The following is a 16609-nucleotide window of genomic DNA, read 5'->3' on the forward strand; positions in this document are numbered from 1 at the left end:
AAAATGTTTGTTTACTTTTGAGAGAGAGAGACAGAGAGAGAGGGAGAGAACGAGCAGGGGAGGAACAGAGAGAGAGGGAGACAGAGGATCCGAAGCGGGTTCCGTGCTCTCAGCACAGAGCCAGATGCGGGGCTGGAACCCTCGAACCGTGAAATCATGACTTGAGCGGAAGTCGGATGCCCAACCAACTGAGCCACCCAGGAGCCCCCTAAGTAATTTTTAACTCCAGGAATAACAAATTATATTACAAAGAAAGGCAATTTTAGCAAACTATGTGGCTTAGCCCAGAACAATAGTCAGTCATACTAATGCCAACGCTAAATGCTAACGACTGATTTAACGGGAGTGAGAAGAGGGGAGAGGGAGAGAAATACGATCATGGGAGGGAAGGGTAAGGAAGCTAAATCCTTATCTTCCAAAGTAGGGAGATGATAGATAATTTTGGTAACAGTATTAAAAAGCAGCAGGATAAGCATATAGTTTAGAAACCTGAAGGTACTGACCAAAATAAAGGTCTATAAGACATGAACATGTTTGCCTCAAAGTCTAAAAGTCTGATCATGTGTTATGGTGGCCAAGTGGGAGGACACAGGCGCCTTCACACCTCGCTCGCTCAAGGAAGTGCCAACCAGCAACATTTTAAATGCGCATACCCCTAGAGCTAGCGATTCCTCTTACATCACTTGAGCTTATGACACGTTTCCAGCCGGGGGACCCAGGAGTAAGGACTGCAGTGTAGCACTGCTTGAACGGCAAGAGAATAGAGACAACCCAAATGCTCCTCACTGGTCAAGTGGATTATGGTACATCTCTTTCCCTATGATGAAAGACCGTGCAGCTGGAGAGGGCAAGGGAGACGGAGAGGGTGGGGGAGGGAGAGAGGAAGGCAACATTCTAGAGTTCTCCTAGGTACAGAAAAATCTGTATGAAAAAAAACCCAGGAAAATACACACATTTGTTTATGTATAAATGATCGAATCTCTGGAGCAAGAGGTGGTGGGTGAGACACATTTTGCTGTCTTTAGTCCTTAATTTTTAACCATATTAAAGGCATTTGCTCTGAATGTATTATCTTTTACAAATATTAAAAGACTGTTGGGGAGGAGGAAGGCAGGCAGCTGCCTCTGGTGAGTGGGACCTGGGCTGGGGGCGGTGAAGCAGCATACCGCTGCTTTTGTTAATAAATCTTGTGCTGCTAACTTTTAATGTTTACTTATTTTTGAGAGAGAGAGAGAGAGAGCGGGGAAAGGGCAGAGAGAGGAGGACACACAGAATCTGAAGCAGGGTCCAGGCTCCGAGCTGTCAGCACAGAGCCCGACGTGGGGCTTGAACTCACAAACCGTGAGATCGTGGACCTGAGCTGAAGTCAGTGCTTAACCAACTGAGCCACCCAGGTGCCCCTCTACCTGACTTCTAAAACAGCGTACATGTATAACTCGGATAAAAAATAAGGAAATTCAGAAGTTGAAAAATACAAGCAGAGCCAAGAAGAGGAGACAAACCTACGGTGAGGAGGCATGGAAAGGGTATGTGGGGAATAGATTTATTTACAACCTTTGGGAGCAGGGCCGGAAGGCAAACATGAACCTTCGGAGAAGATTCCTGTAAAGGAAGGGAATATTAAAGGCTGTCCCCTATCAACTGAGCTGCAGTGACATCGGAGCCCTCTCGGAGCTGTGTGGTGCTGAGACGTGACAGGTATTAAAGGCCTTGAGTGAGCCTCCAGACTAGCCTGAAGATCCCTCTGACAGTTCTTTATGAGTGCACCTCTCATGCTGACCCCACAGCTGCCTGCCGTCCCTTCGCACGCGCTGTTTTTACTGTCTGCCTCACAGCTGCGACAGGCCCAGGATCCCACATTCATCTCTAATCAGATCTAACACCTCACTGGGGCCTGGGCATGGGAGGGACGGTGCATCTTGTACAGCACTGGGGGAGGCGAGAATTCTAGAGTTGTGACAGTCTTTAAACGGGCCCGGCGTGTCCCTCCCCTGCACATCTGGTGAGCACCTGGCACATCCAGGGAGCACCTCCCTTGCCCCAGAAGCAGAGTGACATGGTGTCCTATGCAGCAGAGAGGCAGGGTCGGCCCAGATTCTGATGAACCCCTTCCCACGAGCTCCCGGTCCTCAGATCGTGGACGCCAGTCTAAAGGGAAGCCTCTGTGTGGTGCAGGTCTAATCTGGCACCATGGGAGGAAATTCTTTTGTCTTCCACGATGCTTAACTGGAGTTTATGGCTGTCTCACTGCCCTGACTTCCAGGGAATTCTGCGTTCGCTCCATTTACCCTGTCTGTCTCTCCATTCAACAACTATTTACAGAAAGCCTTCTACATGCCAGGCCCAGGAAAAACACTGCTAAGTTAGTCTAACCTGACTGCAGACCTGAGGTGGCAGGAAAACAGATTGTTAGGAGCACCTGGGAGTTGTGACCATTTAGTCACATGCTGATCAGCCACATGCTTACTGAGATCAAAGGTCACACAGGGGAGGCTCCTAAGCATATTTTGCTGGTCTACTGAGTATTTTTAAAAATCCGAGTTATCTCCCACTTAAAATTCGGGAGATTTCACATAAAAATACACACTTCTAGTTTCCTTTGAAAGCTAGAAGATCTGGCATCCTTGGGTCCTCTTTTCTGCAGAGACAACACTGGCTAGAGCTGAGGTGAGCAAGACAGACTGAGGTCAGCGGGCTTCTGGTGGTCTCCATCACTCTCTGGAGCCTGTCCTGGCCTGCTGTGCTTGTTCCCATCACCCATTTGGCCCAAGGAAGTGGCCAGGTTTCCATCCCAGCCTTAGAGAGAGCTCAGACAGTGTTAAAACGGAACAAATTAAATATCAAACTCTTGAACAGGAATCATACCACCTCCAAATTCTTTGGGAACCTAGCACCAGAATAGATACACAAATTATGTTTCATTAATTAAAAAAAAAAAAATCCGGCTCAGTTGGTGGAGCATAAGACTCTTGATCTCGGGGTTGTGAGTTCAAGCGTCAGCTTGGGTGTAGAGATTACTTAGAAGTAAAATCTTTACAAAAGACTATCTTCTTACACTGTTCTATTCTTGGCCTTGAGAACTGGTACGACTGAGGGCAGAACAGCTGATACTGATAGTCTTTAGTCACTGCTGCCTGTCTTCCCCTGGGCTATAGTCAGTAGTAGAAGGTTTTCTGTGGCGCTTCCAAACATTCCGTCCAACTCCCAGGCCATGCCCCTGACCGATTACACTCAGAATCCCTGGGGGTGGGCTCTGCATGAGTCAGTCCCATTGAAACTCCTCAGAGCATTTCACTGTCCAGTGGGAGTGGAGCCCTTCCCCTGGCTGGGGATGAGGGTTGGGGGGCAGCCTGCTGGGACGGACACGTGTGTCCCTTCCTATTTACAGTGCAGGTGAGCCGTCCCCTACTTTCCTCCTGCCCTGGGGGTTTCTGGACCTATGTGGGCATTTCATGCTTTCTGGCCTCTTTTCTCTGGTGAATGCACTTGCATTTGCTGTTCTAACATGAACTGGTCTTGGGTTTTACCTTCCCTGCTCATAGCATAATTTTCCCTTTTAGAGGAGTTTCCTCTCAAAGGAAGGGTCAGGACCCTCCTGCCAGCTCCTCGTAAGAGCGGAGCCGGAAACTTCCTACCCTGTGGCAGCCACAGGAAGGTCTGTGTCCTGGAGATATCCGTAGAGTGTTCAAATGAGCAGTGGGGGAGCAAAGGGGAGAGGGGCCGTTTTAATACTCTGCATTGCACTCACCCCCCCATCCCCAAGGCCCCGCTCCCACTCTGTGCCATCCACTCCCTGCCACGGAGCGCTCCTTGATTCCCCTAAGGGGATGCAGTAATTGATGATTAGCATTCCAAAGCTTGGCTTACATCCTGCTAGCCCGTCATATTTAATTACATTTTAACTATATTCGTCTTCGATAATAGCACGAACATAATTTAGATAATTATCTCTCTCTCTCTTATTCTCTGACTCTGTCTGTCTCACTTAGAGCTCCTTGCAACAAAAATCGCTTTCTCGGCTCAAACACATAAACAGACTCTGGGGCCAAGAGCTTTTCTTTCTCTCTTGCAGCAGCTGTGCTAGAAACGCAATGGTTTTGAGTATCATGCAGAAAAAAAGAAAATCTATGTGTCTTCCTGCCTCTGTTTTCATGTTTGTACACAGCCGGTGGTGGGAGTTGGTGCGTGCGCGTGTGTGTGCGTGTGCACGCGCCCACGTTTGCACCTGGGCAAGAGCTTTTGTGCGGTATAGCAACAGGGGAGGCCTGGTCAATCAAATTAGTGTCTGTAAAGCACCCTCGTGGTCTGGCATTTCTCTCTTCCAAGGTTTAATGGCTTCCCTCGCAAATTTAAACTCTGTTGAAACAGTTCTAAATGTCTGGGAAGTCTTTTGAAGAGATGTGTTCTTTCTAATAGGGTTTCTGTCACACTTGGATCTTATAATTAATGACCTTTACCCTTGCCTATTATCTGCCTCCTCCAAGAGCCCATCAGGTACCAGAGGAAAACTTGGGGCTCTTCCAAGGGAGAGTGTGTCTCAAGCCAATTGCTACAGTGTTAGGAGTCCCTGCAGACCTTCCCAACCACCACTGGGTCACGTGCTATCCGTGCCATCCGAGTCTCTGGCCTAATAATGCCCCTCCCCTCCCCGCTGAGAGTAAAACGTATTCTTCGGGAGCTTTGTTAGTTTTCCTGGCGAAGCCAGAGAGAGCTGAGCAATTTAGGTAGGAAGATTTTATGTTACAAAGTTCACACCTCTAAGGTTTTTGAACGCACGAGGGAATAAAAAATGGCCTCAGAAATAGCTACTATCCAAGATAATCCTGTTCAAAGTCCAGAGATCCAGAGCCCACAAGGATGTCGACACACTACTTTACAAGATACAGTGTGGGGATGGGGAGTCCTTACCCCTAAACACTTCAGGTACTGTCCATTTCCTTGGTGTCCTCAAAAGCTCCAATAAATACAAGATTTCATATAAAAATATTCCCCTTGTCTGATATTGAAGGATTACCCACCAGTCACTATCTTCTCCAGACAAATTCATTATTCATTTGGCTCTAGGTCCACATCAGAGACAAAAATCCTTTTTTTCCCCCATGAAGAATAAATACCACCAAGTAGTCCCCACACTGGTGACAGCCAGGCAGGAAGAGGTTGAAAAGGGGAGTGTGTGTGTAGTTAACAAACATAGGGACTCTTGCTGCCCCTTATTTGGGAGGCCAAAATTCCTAGCTCACTCTGGAAATAAAGACACAGACCAGACTTCAGGAAGCCGGGCAGAGCAGTCTAGACCAACATTTTGCCACCAGTGTGTTCAGTCCACCCACTGACTCTTCTGATGTGACTAGGCCCAGTACTGGTTCATGTGCAGAAGGGAAATGAACCCTTTCAGCAACATGATGGTTCTGGCAACTGAGTAGTAACTCTCAGCCCACCAGAGAAATTAGAAACATCAATGTGGTGACCCGGGAGGTTGTGAGGTCCCGTCCTTGGTGATGTCAAAGACCAGGACAGGAGCAGCCCTCTCTCTATCGCACAGGTTCTGGGCCATTCACCTCGCTCAGTGATGGCAGCTGGGGAGAATGATCTAACTGGGTTTCATGTATTGTGAAGTTCCTGTCCAGGACGCATTTGGCTACTTTAGGCCAGGCCTACGGTGGGCTTGAGGGGACACACTTCTTCTCCCTCATGGCCCTGAACAGGCTCCACATACCTTGATTTGCTCCATATTGTTTAGGAGGGATGTTCCTACTTTTGATCGTTTGCTGCCCAGCTCAGGTGCTTAGGAATTCTGCTGAAATCTGCCTGAAATGTAGCAACCACCTGGGTCTTGGTCTCCACTGAATGGATGGAAGAGCCAGCCATTGGCCATACTTTTCTGCCAGCAGGTAGCTCTAGAGGCTGGTGGGGGGTGGGGGGGGGCGAGAAAACATTCAGTTTGCTCTTCCCCAGAGGATCCCCTGTCCCCGGCAAGTACAATGCTCAACAGAATTATTGATTTAATGACGTGAGTGGCTCCTTTCAGCCTGCAAGGACAGCAGGCTCGCTCTGAAAAGGCTGTTGCCTCTGAGGAGACAGCCTCCTCCTCCTTGGCTCTGTGTGACCGTCCAACGCCACCTCCGTTTCTCCTCCAGAAGCACGTTCCCTCGGAGATGCACGCTGGAAATGTGAGGACCATGCCTGAGCAGGAGCCAATTTTCAAATGTTAAGAATTTGGCAATTTCGTTTCCTAGTGTTTTAAATACCAAAAGGATTGAGAACACAATGAGGACTAAACAGTCCTGCGTTGCAGGTTTTAAAAAAGGGCTGCTTTTATGGAAATTCACGCCAAATGCCTGTGCAGAACAAAACTCGACCCTGACCTCAGAAACCCACCACAGCACATACACCTAAGGTGAGCCAGTGGCCCTCCAGAAGGACTGCCAGGCATTCTCTGAATCAAATCTGACCAATTTCATAACTAAAATTACACCGAGCTCCTGCGGGTATTCCAGATCTGATGACATATGCCAAATTCGTTCAGCACCTAACACTGGGGAGATACTCAGTGAAAACTTAAAAATAGACTCTCCCTCTCCAGCCATTAAGGGCCTGATATTTGCAGCTGAACAGGTAAGAAATTGGGGGCATCGGGGAGAGTTTTAAAAATCTCCAGAGTACAAAAGAATGTTTCTCTATGATGAAACCTATCACTCTCTGCATGGAGCCGTCCAAGATTAGCCTAGAGCCGCTGAACGCACTGGAATCTCTGATATGAGTTCCACAATAAAAAGGTGACAAGTGTTTCTGGCAGGTCCCATAAAGGCCCTTGCTGGAATTTGCATAAATTGCCACATTCAACACAATTAAAGCCGATGTAAGGCAGTATGTAACAATCTTTCTTCTGGGACATTTTCTGTTAATAAAAAAGTGGAACTTAAAAAGATAATTTCTCTCTCTTTTCAAACACTTTCTTGATAAAAAGTCACTACCACCCCCCACCCCAGCTTAGCATCAATGGATTTCTGGGTGCGTGTGCTCTCTTGCAGGCCCCCTTGGCTCTCCTGGTTCTGAGTCACTCTCTGACCGCTTCCCTGGACTCAGGCCTACATGCTGGCAGGGAGGAACTCCGCCCTGTGACCCTGCTCTGCTCGTCTTAGTGTCTTCAGCCACGCCACCGTAGTGCAGGGGGGAAAGAGGCAGCCCTTGGCTCCCTGTGAGCTTATAAAACATGGCGGTCAATGCAACAGGACAGGAGACAATGAGGGCAGGTATGAAGTACCAAAATCAGGTTAAATAATTTAGGTAATTTATGACACAAAAATCAAATGCCAAGACAGGTAGGGGGATTTAGCTGGGCAAGGAGAGTGGTTGGAGTTATGGGAGGTCAGGGGTCTGTTTGGATCATTTTAATAAGCCATAGGAGCAAAATCAGGATCAAAACCATAGGTGCAAAACGCATGGGAGGCATCTCACTGTTTGTGATGAATCCTGAGTCCCCTCAGGCCAGCAACCTCAGAGATCCCCTTCCTGTATTTTGTAAACCTAGACGTCGTGTGTACACACAGGTGTGTGTGTTTGTGTGTGTACACATGTGTCCGGGACCAAGATCTGATGCAGTGCATCTCTTAACACCTGCTTTGAATTTTGTTCATGCCCCAAGGCTAAGACATCAAACAATGACTTCTTTACTACTTCATAGTAAACAAGCAGCCATGAAACACACACAAAAATACGGTTTCCTTTCAGGTTGTGTTTTAATCTACCCCTAGTTATTTGCTGTGCTAGTCCCCTGCCCTGAGGGCTTTGCAGAGTTGAAGGCAGATGCCAAGAAGTCAAACTGCATTCAACAAGGTTAAAAGTTACCCTTGGCACGTGGAAATCTCCTGCAATAAAATACTATAAGACGGTTGCTGAAGCTTAATCAGCTTATTTTTCTGTATTATTTCTTGGGGAGGAAGGTTTCTAGGTGAAGGGGATGGGTGAGAAAACTGACCAGTAACTCTTTCTGATTCCATTGTCAGCCTTTAAAATCAGATAGATCAGCTATTAATCTCAGAAAGCCAGCAGTGAATGTGTGCAATAAATTTGTCATCATTTTATGAATAAGCTCTCGGTCATGAGGGCTTACTGTCTGGCAATTCACCTTTTCCATGATATTTTCTATCAATTGCATTTTGGAGCAGCTTAGAAAGAATATTATTTGTGTTCCTGGAGCTCGGGACATAAAAAACCCTCAGAGTGATGGAGATGTACAGGCAGGCCTCCTGTCTGCCCCGGGGCTTGCTAAGCAAACAGTTTACCGATGCTTGAGTGAGCACCACCAGGGGACAGGAATCACTCTTCTGGGTCCAGGAGAGCACTCATCTCCTCAACAGTTGCTAATGAAGGCCCTGTTAGCACTAGATGACGTTGCACACGCCCATTGGCTTTCTGTCAACGACTGCCAAATAGAGCTGTTGGTAATCACAGCTGGCAAGTTGTTTAGTCAATATTTTTGAAAAGTTCAACCAAGTGTGTGAAAGCACAGAGTAGATTTTCCTAAAGTTGCGAGAGGATTTACTCTTCTTCCTGCTTCGTTGTGGCTCTGCCCCCATCAGGATCACGCCGGTGTCCTGCTGTCTAGTCCTGAAGGGCTGTGGGGTGTGAGGTGTAGAAATGGATGAAATTTCAGCTGTTCTGTCATTCAGCTTGTTTTTTTCCATCAAGTCAGCGGAATTCTAGATCTGAGACTCTGAACTAGAGACGAACACAACAACAACAACAAAACCCTAACCAACACTGCCGTCACTAAGAACAGCTCCAGCTCTAGCTTAAAAACTGCCCCCGGGAGAAGGCCCCTCAACATCAACTTTAAAGCTTTAGGGAGGATATCAACATTTCTGCCCTTCACTCCTCATGAAGGACCGTTGCTCTATTCTACGACTAAAGATGGCAAATGTCCTTTTTAGAGCCATTTCCCCGGATGTGACAAAACATCATGAAAGAGAACCACGCTGAGCTTGGAAAGCAGTGGACACTGCTACATTTGTTGACTCAGAGCACATAACTGGGGATGGCTGCACCATCTTTGGTGGTGGATATGGATGTCCTTCTTTGTTTTCATGATTTTCGTTTTCTTCATTTTTATAATCTTTTCTGGGAATGATCATGACTCCCAACTTTGGGTCAAAATACCCTGTTAGCAGTAGACTTGGGACCAGCAAACTGGTATAGGCTCTGCCGAACTCTTCAGAGGGGTCTTGTCTCAGCCTTCTTTTTATAGTGACTGAGTCGAGTTAGGGACACTAAAATGCATCCCACAGCAATGCAGCATTTGGGAAACACAGGTTTCTGCTGAAGATCCTGGATACTGGGACTCCCAGGTCTGGGTCCCTGCATGTACAGTCGCAGGTTTATTTTCCGTCTTCTTAAACTTCTCCCCCCAGTACAGGGGTGCTTAGCAGCTGATGACAGCATCTGAAGAATTTGCCATGGCACTGAAATTCCCACTGGTTCTCATAACTGAACCAGTAAACCCTGACCTGTGCTGTAGCTGTCACTAACACCCTCATAGTCACTGAAGAATACAGGAACCACCTTCTGGAGGGAACACTGACATGCCCTAGCTCAGGGCTTCCCACAGGGAGGGAGGAGGTGTAGTCCATAAGATTCTGATGCACATTCTGATGTACTGTTCCAGGGGGTCTCAAACTCATCAGCAGCATTTGGAGGGCATGTTAAACAGAGACTGCCAGCCCCCACCCCCAGAGTTTCTGATTCAGCAGGTCTGGGGTGGAGCCTGAGAATTTGAGTTTCTAACAGGTTCCCATTTCCCAGGTGATGCTGATGAACGGGGGACCCCACTTTGAGATCCACTGTTCTATTTTGTAACAAAGAGGACAAGCCTATGTTACACTAGGTAGAAGGCAGCAAGCTGGAAAAATCATAGGTAGTTTTAGAATAAGGCGACCAGAAAGACATAAGAAGACAATTACTTGGTAGTGAGGATGGGGGACGGATATGGAAGTGATACTGTGGGCAGCAAGAGGGTCTGAGAGAGAAGAGAGAGAATTTGAAGCAGGCTCCATGCTGTTAGTGTGCAGCCTGATGTGGGGCTTGATTTCATGAACTGGGAGATCATGACCTGAGGCGAAATTAAGGGTCAGGTGCTATGAGCCACCCAGGTGACCCAGCAGGAAGGTTTTAAATCCAGCTTTCCAAAGTACTCCACAGGTATCCTGGTCAGGTGAAGAGGTTTGCTGGCCAAGGATCACTACCCTGGGAAAGGAGCTGTGTTGGAGCAGGAAGTTCATCAGCCAGTAGTGACAATATCCGGGTTTTGGCCGGTTCTACCACTCACCAGCTTTATGGCCTTGGGCAAGTCACTTGATCTCTGGAGTCCTTGCTGTCACACCTGGAAAATACCTATCCTGCAGGGAGTCAAAGGAAGCAGAGGCTGGGAGAGCCCTCTATAAAGAGTTACTATAAATGTCAGAAATCCCTCTGCTGCCACACTACCTGTGTCCTTGAGGGATTTCCACCTGCTGTGGGACCCACCTGACTCTCCCTTCCCTGCAGTCCCTACCTAGTTCCATCTCCCCCCACCCTAAGTGGGGGGGGGGGGTCTGTAGGAAGTTACTCAGCACTAAGGTGAGCCCTGCTTTGGACCCTGTTCTCAAGTAGTTGGGTCCTAGGAACTGGCTCTCACCTCATTCCTTGTCATTCAACAAGCACGTTCCAGTAATTATTCTGTACTCAAGTCCACGCCTACCCCCAGGGTCAGCAAACTTTTACTATCAAGGGCCAGAGAGTAAATATTTTAGGCCACATAGCTCCCTGTCACATACTATTCTTTCTTTTTTTTTTTACAACCCTTTAAAAATGTAAAAACCATTCTTAGTTTAGAGGCCATATAAAAACAGGCTGTGGGCCAAATACAGCCCTAACCCCTGCTCTGCTGAATTCCCTTCATTCCCTAAAGTCCTAAGGTCCTGCTATAACCTTTCCAGTCCAATAGTCTGTTTCTGAACTCCAATATCCAAGGTGGGGTCTCTGCACCTTGCTTGGAACACTCCCTAAGTACCGGCTCCTAGGCTGTGCTGTTTCTAGAACGACCTCCTGGACCTACCAGACTTCCTCCTAGGACTGCTTATCTGGACTTTTGCCCCTTCCTATTGCAGAGATGTTCTCAAATTTTCTCTTCCATCTCAGCAGGAAGTTGAACCCATGTCCAGGTTCTGACGTTCCTGATCTGGAACATCTACCACCAGTTGCCTGAGTTCTAGCCTATAGGCTGAGCGTGTGTAACACGGACAGAAACTCAACATGGAGAGCCATGTGAAGCTATGATGGCTGGGCAACATAACAAAGGAAACACGGGTTGTCTTAATTTTCTTTATTCTCAAATCCCAATGATCAGCAGATTGTGTATTTCTCAGGCACAAACCTTTAATGACTAGTTACACAGGATATGTCATTTCTATGAAATTTAATTTCTAGGTGGGTATGTCATTTTGTCTGATAGGGGAAAACAATCAAGTTGTTGAGTGTGACTTCCTACACAGTTTTTTGTGAGTGCCCCCCACCCCCCGGAGTGTGCACCAGGTTTGTTAACACTGGCAGCTCTTTGTGGAGGGTTTAGTGGGTAGAAGCCACACGCTCCAGTGCTGCTCAGTCTGTTCCTTCAGAGGGAGCACGAGGACATTCATTTATCACATTCTCTTCTTTAGACTAAATAGTCTCTCCTTACTGAATTAGCCACCCACGTCCAGCTTCTTAACTTTCCTCTTTCTGATTAATTCTCAGACTTGAAGCAACCTCCAATTTTGTCCTACCATGTAGGACAGTGTCGGCATCTCACGTGCGACCTGACTGCAGAACAACACAGCCGCACAGCTTTGTAATTCACCAGAACGAGTGAGTCCGGGTGGTCATGACCGCACAGCTTTGTAATTCACTAGGAACAATGAGGCTGGGTGGTCACGAAGTGGGTGTGTGTTCTTACAGCAAAATGAACTCAGCAGTCACTGAAGATGAAAAAGCAGATCATGTTGGCCATTTTTGCCATACGAGCCGTCTAGAAACATTTGTTACACCTTTCCACAGATACGATGACCTAAAATACGCAAATGATTTCAAACCTTGAGGAAGGCATTCAGCTGTCATCTTGAAGATGCCCTCCACAAAGGTGACGATCAGACCCTCTTTGGCAAATTTATTTTTAATACGGCAGATTGATGGTATTTCACATGGTAATACGGTCTATGAGATTCACGATTCATGAGCTGACATGGCTATCTGTGGCTAAAATATCCAAATAAACAACCGTGGAAGTGAATTTGTTAAACATCAAGATAAAGGTAGAGCAGTCACTTCTTAGGCTGCAGTGTCTGCCTGTCTGGACTGCTGAAGGAGGAGGTGGGGGTGAGTGAGCAGGAGCGCAGGGTGTGCCGCGGGTGGTACGTGCAGTGAGGACAGAATGCTAGGGTGAGCACGCCCCGTCAGCACAGGCCCCCTCCACCTCGGCGCTGTGGTTCTGGGTTACTGACCTTTACCAGCCCCACTGAAGAGCAAGCTGTGTTCTCATGGCGCCAAGCTGAGCAGAGAGAACCTCTGAATGGGAGTTTACTCTTGGCTTTCTTTGAATAAGCTTCTTTGGCAGTGAGAAAAGCTTCTTACCTCCCCAAAGTAGCTTGTACTTGAAATACGGCTTCTAAGAAAGGGGTGTCACCCTATCAGCATTTTCACTGGGATTTGAAGCTACCCTTCCTGCATGGTTTGACAATATACACTTGTACTGGCCAACAAGGGATCTTTAACTCAACTCCCATAAAGTTTTACAATGTGTGATTCATTTCAGAAATGAGACCTGATAATGCAGATTTATCACGACGAGAAGCCTGCCTTTAAAATGTGATTTAATGGTGCCTATACTTATTCACTGACATCTTTATAAAACTGTTAGTGTGGAAATATATTTGTCTTTTTGAAAATAAGTCTTCCTTTTACAAGTATTGTGCAATACCAGAGCCATACATTAAAAATGCAGCACAAAGAGTAGCGGTGGTTTAATTACGCTGAGGCAACACTGCGCTGAGCACTGCCTTCTTCAGATTCTGGCTACACCACCAGGCACGGCAACCATCTCCTCCTTTCCAGCAACCTCCACTCATGCATGTGAGTCCCCAGCTCAGGGCCGCTACTGTAACTAGAGGGTAGAGAGAGGCTCTCCAAGGTCACACAGATACAATAATGCTGTAAATAAACAAGCTACTGATTATGATTTAATGCTGCTTTTCTTCCTACCTTAACTTGGTTTATGAGCAGATCTTGATGATTTAACCTTTCAGCCAATTAGAACAGAAGGTTTGATTGACAGCAAATGAATAAATAACATTTTAGTGCAGGAGATAGAATCATCCTCCCCTATTAATCAGTCCCTCTGCCCGTGTGCAGGTAACACGATATTTATCATGCCACTCTGCTACGGTCCCTTGGGGTGTCATTTCATGGCCTACCAGTAAAAACTTCACATTTACAGCAACTGCCCCTCTATTACTGTCGATAACATCTAATTGATATGTCAAACCTCCAAGGAATGCAGTAAATTGAAACACTGCCTCCCCCAAAGAAAATAAACTGGCAAACAGGTAAGTCAGCACCTGCCTTCTTATAATCCCAGACGCCTCCCGTCCGAAAGCCTCCCACCAGGAGCCCACTGCCACTTTCTTTATTCCAGGCTCAGACACTCAACACCCCACTGTATACACATGAGGCCAAAGCACCACCAGATTCCTGCCCACAGAACGTCAGGGAACCCTGAGCACGGCCTGAGACAAGCCAGTGCCTTTAAATCATTTTGCCAGTGAAAGCCCAGCTAGACTGTGGGCGCCACAAGCATTATGTGCTGTGCAATTTGGGAGAGAGCAGTAACAGCCCAGTAACAATACTGCGGATTTCCTCTGAAGACCAGGCATGCTGTCAGAGATGTGATCTCATTTACCTTCCAAATATCCCTACGCATAGGGAGGAACTGGCATAATTACTCATTGTTCAGAAGAAATGAAACCCAGAGAAGCTAAGAGACTGGTCTAAGCACTTATCATGAATTGGATACATCTGACACTGAAATATAAGGTTTGTCTTAAAAAACAGGACTTTTAGCTACTCAAACATAGCACTTAAAGGTATTAATAAAAATGCTTCAAAATCACACTGATGAAGAGAGAAAGGACTAAATTAGCATTGATAACTCAATCATTTTATTGACTTGACAAAAAAAAACTCTGATTTTAATAATGGACAAAATGAGATGCACAATATAATCCCAAGGAGACACCGTGAACTGAAAAGGTTCCAGCTAAAAAATATACAACACTCACCTCTGTCTCTCAAAAATAGGAACACCACATATATCAAAAGCAAATGAGACATCCATATAAAATGTTCACTTACAGCTAGACATGTTACACACATGTAAGCAGGGGGGTGGCCACAGATGGTCTTTCTGGCATATTCCATTCTATCTCCTCTCACTGCTTTCTTTACCCATTCTGTACCTTTTTTTTTTTTTTTTTTTTTTTTTAATAGATCTGATGTGGTGTGAACCAGCAGAAATGAAGTTATAATCCTGAGTTTGGGAGAAGATTTGTAGATTATCACAATAAAGAATTTAAAAGGATTCTTTTTTCTTAACTTTGTTTAATGTTTATTTTTGAGAGACAGAGAGAGACGGCAAACGAGAGAGGGAGACACAGAATCCGAAGCAGGCTCCAGGCTCTTAGCTGTCAGCACAGGGCCCTATGTGGTGCTCGAACCCACAAATTGTGAGATCATGCCCCGAGCTGAAGTTGGATGCTTAACTGACTAAGCCACCCAGGTGCCCCTAATTTAAAAGGATTCTAACAGCTGAACCCACCGAACTGTAGTGCCAGATAACCACCCTTCTAAACACGGGAAGTTGTCCTTGCATAGGCATTTGGGATTTAGATACTCAATTATCTTTCTTTTTACCCAATTCCTCCCCCATCCACAGGTCTGTCCCCACCCTGTCACACTGCTCCTGCTCAACCTTTCCATTTCAGCCAAATGTTTTATTTCATTCTTGTTTTGTTTCTTTTTTTTTTTTTTTTAATCACTTAAACCCAGCCCCAACATCTTTTCCTAACTTGCCCAATTTCTCATCTTGCTTTGAAACCCCTGTATTGGTCGGTCTTCTTCCCATAGTCTTTTGGAGTGTCTGGGAGTTCTTTATAATTCTGAAGTATGGATAATTCAGTAGTAAGATTTATTCGAGTCTTTTGGCCTGCACAACCTCTTTTTCTATGTTGTCATTCCTCTTCTTGGATTTATCAGTCTGCCTGGCTCAGCTGGCAAGCCCCTGGCCTTCTGAGCAATATTCCTAATGTTGGATATGGTCACAAGCATACTTCTGGATGAGGGCCATCTCATAACGATGTGAAAGAAAAGGATTGTCAAAATCCAGTGTCACTGCTTGGGGGAAGATGATCCTTGGGGCAAAACCAATGTTGGATGAAAAATACTTAAAAACCTTGCACAAAGCCTTTTAGAGATTACCAGCCAAAGTACACACAATGTACAAAGAGTAGAAATGGAGAGGCTCTGTCTACTGGAAGGTGTGAACATGGGCAAGGAAGTGCCATGAAAGAAGGGTAAACATGTAAAAAAAAAAAAAAATGCTGTGTAAGAGCAAGACCTGCGGAGAGAAAATGATCTATTACTGAGCCAAACAGTAGTATGTAGCTAATCCAAGCAGAGAGCTGACTTTTTTCCCACTTCTAATTTTCATGATTTATATATTTAATCAGAGTTATCCAAGTATCACCCATTACACACTTGTGCAGCTTAACATGGGACTTGTTTCAGAGCGTGTGCATCAGGTGGTGCTTACATTGCTTACAAGGCTTGGTCATTCAGGATGGGATTGTAATTTCAAGGTAATAATGAAGTGTGATGCTGCAATTCCACAATTTAATTTGGGTAAACCCATAAATGTGGGTCAGAAAGTCACAGCTTAAGGTAAGTAACTTCTGATGGAATTCTTGCTGGCATGTGGTGAAATGTATGTCTTAATGAGCTTCCCTATGAGATGGGCACATATAGTCTCTATGGACAGGAAGATATGAGAGTATGCTTTCTTTGTGGATGCTCCCCAGGGCGGCCTTTGCATTTGTCCCTGCATGCTTGGTCAGAGGTCCACCTACCCAGCTCTGTGCCTCCAGAGCCTTAAAACCACCCATCTCTTCACCTCCCACAACACCAGGGACAAATGGAATGAGACAAATTGGTTAAGGAAGTTGTCACTTCTTACCCAGTGATGTGTCCCTAGAGGCTCTGAGATCCATTTGAATCAAGTCACCAGCAGTCAAATTCAGTGGTCATGGGAAGAGGTGGGATGCTCAGGATACATGAAGAAGCTAGTCCAGAAAAACTGGTGAAGGTCAAGGACCTCCCTAGTTGATACGATCTAGGAGAACAGAGGCATTCTCTGGCTCTATAGTGGCTAATGTGCTCCTGCAAAACCACTCCTTTAGTAACTCAAAAAAATATTAATATGTGCCAGGTATTATATGGGTATTGGTAATGTAGATATGAACAAAGCAGACAAGGTCCTACTTTCATGAAA

The 16609-nt window shown here is 46.0% G+C and overlaps 1 protein-coding gene and 1 long non-coding RNA gene across 6 annotated transcripts in view; one reads left to right on the forward strand and one right to left on the reverse strand.

The window, feature by feature from the left end:
* The window catches only part of BTBD9 (BTB domain containing 9), a 414008-nt gene that overhangs the window by 30175 nt on the left and 367224 nt on the right, over positions 1–16609 (reverse strand). The gene's annotated exons all lie outside the window — the stretch shown is intronic.
* Positions 1284–14644, forward strand: LOC109499656. Of its 2 annotated transcripts, none has more exons than XR_006597729.1 (3): positions 1284–1698; positions 11770–11880; positions 14554–14644. It is a non-coding gene; the product is annotated as an uncharacterized LOC109499656 (long non-coding RNA). The 2 variants fall into 2 exon arrangements; XR_002157050.2 differs by having other exon boundaries at positions 1284–1507.

Source organism: Felis catus, chromosome B2 (genome assembly GCF_018350175.1).
Source record: "Felis catus isolate Fca126 chromosome B2, F.catus_Fca126_mat1.0, whole genome shotgun sequence".
Lineage (NCBI taxonomy): Eukaryota > Metazoa > Chordata > Mammalia > Carnivora > Felidae > Felis > Felis catus.